At 47.2% G+C, this 3,540-nt stretch overlaps 1 pseudogene; it reads right to left on the reverse strand.

Moving 5' to 3' along the window:
• Nucleotides 1–15: 15 nt before the first annotated feature.
• LOC103256208 lies at nt 16–3,536 on the reverse strand (annotated as a pseudogene).
• Nucleotides 3,537–3,540: the final 4 nt, after the last annotated feature.

The raw sequence follows: 3,540 nt of genomic DNA on the forward strand, positions 1-3,540 counted from the left end.
AACATGGAGACTCACACAAGATCTTTTATTTTGCATGCTGGGTAGCTCAAAGCTTGCAAAGAGTTCACATCATTGTGAGAAAGTTTTGTGTGGTGAAATTGAGGCATTTCAAATCTGGCTTATGAAAGAGCACCTTGAAGTAATACCAGCTCTCATCAGAAAAGAACACATTACTCATCCTGCAAAAACAAAGAAGATTTTGGTTGGGTTTTACCTAATGAGCCCCTGGTTTTGATTGTCTCTTAGAATTCACAATTAATTTATTCTCCAAATTTATAGTCCAATCATGTGGGCTCTGGGGTTCTCAACCTGGGTGATTTAGCCCCTATGAGAGATAGTTGGCAATGTCTGGAGCCAGTTTTGGATGTCAGAGTAGAGGAAGCTCCTGGCATTTATTTGGTAGAGGCCAAGGATGCTTCCTAACACTCGACAACACAGAACAGCCTCCGCAACGACTCATCTACAGCCAGATGTCCGCGGATGTTGAGGTTGAGAAACTCTGCTCCAGATTTTAACTCTCTTCTAGGCAGTTCACCTCTCCTGAAAGAAAGCTGGAGGACAGGTGAATTTGTCATTCCCATGACATGCTCAAGCCAAGGCTAGTCTTTGACTTACTCAATGCTTTGAAGGCAACAAATAGGATGCTTCAGCTGATTGCACAAGGTCGCAGAGGTGGACTCGCTGAAGTGACTGTCCTGCACTTGGAGTTCTCTGAGGGCTCATTGGTGAACACTGAGCAAACGTGATGCCAGCAAATGAAATGTGAATTTGACTTGTGCTCAAGAAGAAAGGACATGCTTTCCATGGGTACAGAGTCAACACCAGCTATTCACAACGTATGTGGCTTGACAGGTTTAAACTCATCCTAGAAAAAGTGCTGCATACCTCACTGCGGAAATTGCTACAGTCACCTTTGAAGTCCTCCCCCTGGGAAGCTGTGCACTGACGCCAGCATCCAGTCCATCTAACAAAGCAATTTTTTCTGCAATGGCCATCAACACCATAGTCCTATTAATTACCCTTGATGTCCTGAGTGTCATCAGATGTCTTCCTTTCAATATTTCCTTTGTCTTTGGGTAAAGAAAAAAGTCATCGAGGGCCTGATAGATCAGGTGAGGGGGGTGGGTGTTCCAATACAATTATTCGCACAGTGCTGCCAATGTAAGTGCATGATGGCCAAGTTTACGAACTCAATTGTGAGGCATCAACAAATGACAACATCAGCTCTGATGGCTGTTCCAGAAAAAGAGTTTCAAAATTGCTTTGATGGGTGGCATTGGTGCATTGGTATTGGTGCATGGCTTTCCAAGGGGAATACTTTGAAGGTGACCATAGTGACATTCCGTAAGAAGGTATGCAGCAGTTTCTCCAAGATAGTTTTTGAACCTAATTGTCGGGCCTCATATATACATAGTGCATTACCATCCTGAACAGAAGACATCCGAGTCAGAGCCTCCTGGGTCAGATAGAATAGGGTGAGTCAGGTCCGTTGAACTTGCCTTAGTGGTTCTAAACCTGGGGTGACATTGTCTCCCAGGAGAACTCTTTGGATGGTACGACTTCAGGGAGGGGTGCCTCTGGCATCTAGTAGGTAGAGGCCAGAGATGCCTGGTCTAAACACTCTACAAGGTTCAGAGAGTCCCCCCACAACAACAGAGCAGCCAGCACAAAATACCATGGTGCCAAGGTTGAGAAACCTTGTCTTGCATCCAGGCAGCTGAATAACAGAGGATGAGGCAGCTCAACACAGCTGTCAAGACGAGTCTTCAGCAAGAGGCCCAGGCTCACACCTAGCCTTCCCCACTGCCTAACTGCATCATCTTGGGTGGCTTACTTGATCCCTTTGCCCCATGTCCTCACCTATACTATGACAAATCTGTCCCACACGAGTTTCATGAGCATTAAATAAGTTAAAATTTGTACAATTTTTAGGATAAGTTTTGATTGTTTGTTTGTTTTTAAGAGATGGGGGTCTCACTTTCTTGCCCAGGCTGGTCTCGAACTCCTGGTCTTAAGCAATCCTCCCATCTCAGCTTCCCAAAGTGCTGGGAGTATAGGCATGAGCCACCACATGTGGCCAAATTTTTAGAATAAGTTTTAAAAGGCAGTTTGTAGCTGGGAAGTCAAGAAAGAATCTGAGTGTGCTCCTATGGAAATGACTTAAAAATTATATGCCCTGATCAGCTACTATTTGAGAAGGGTAGGAAACACACTTCACATGGATTCTGAGATTAAATCCTCACCATATGGCTTTTTAAAATATCCCACTTTTTTGTAAGGAGGGCAAGTCTCATGGACAAAGCCAGTGTCCCGTCAGGACTTCAGCTAAGACTTTTCTAACAGAAAAGGCACGGTTCTAACCATGAGCCTAGCGTGGACACTCCATTCACAAAACCCATTTGAGAAGATGGACAGATTCTGAAAAGGGGGTAAGAAAGATGTCATCAGATGGACTCACATACAGCTGTGCCCCTTCTTCCTGAAAGTCATCTTGGACAGAAAAACAAAGTTTTCTCAAGCCAGAGTGGTATTTTAAGCAGTAGGAGACTTAAAAGTCCGTGTTTTCAGTGATAGAGAAGTGAACTTCTTGGAGGAAGTTCACCACCCACCTTACAAAGGCTTCCTCCTGCATCTCGAACAGTAAAACAGCCTCAAGGAATCCACCTGTCCCTGGAGGTCTTCCCGCTCCCCTAACCCCTGCAGGCACTGGTGGAACTGCTGCTTGATCTCTTGGGACAGCTGGAAGCCAAAAAACGATCCAGCTTTTGTTGTTCCTTTTCATTCAAGAGGCCAGTGACAAAACAGCCCCCCGCCCAGACCCAGTGTACCTTCTTCACTATCTTCAGTTAAGTGACAAGTAGCTCTTCTATGCATCTGACAGCTGGGTTGGGATGGTCGCAGTGGCTCCTCAACAGATAGAACATGGTGGCGCAGAACTCCTGGACGTACATGTGGAGGAACAAGTATGAGCTCTCACACTCCCCATGCTTCAGAAGCAGCTTGGTGCCCAGCAGTGCGGGGACATCTGCATCCGTGATCCCGTTTCTCCTGAGATCCTCGTCGCAGAACTCAAATGTATCGGTCTACATGCCCTCGGCACCCAGGGAGCACAGGCCCTTGAGCTGGCCTTGGCTTCCCGACTGGGCCCACGGGCCCCCTTGGGAGTGAAGAGTTTGAAGACGAACAAGGATTACAGGGAGGTGGTGCATCGGCAGGTGAGGGCCAGGTCTCTGCCTCTCTTTCTCTTGCTTCAGACAGGAGCACATGATCCAGCAGAGGAGGGGCATTTTTCACATGGAAAAGAGCTGCTTGTTTTCTCTTGCAGCATGGAAGGCATCCATGGCTCTGTTCATGCCGTGGAACTGACAGCAGAAATACCCGCTCCTGTGGCTCTCCTTGAACCCCTGCAGGTTCACCACTTGTGGGCACTCCAGCAGGCCTGCGAGTTCCTCTGGGCACTCGGGTGAGACTGTGATGAGCAGTGAAGACTCTGGGAGTATCTTCCTTCTCAGAAAACTGCTCAGGAGGACCCGGACTGGC

Source organism: Carlito syrichta, unplaced genomic scaffold, assembly GCF_000164805.1.
Source record: "Carlito syrichta isolate Samal-C Ts95f unplaced genomic scaffold, Tarsius_syrichta-2.0.1 Scaffold289063, whole genome shotgun sequence".
Lineage (NCBI taxonomy): Eukaryota > Metazoa > Chordata > Mammalia > Primates > Tarsiidae > Carlito > Carlito syrichta.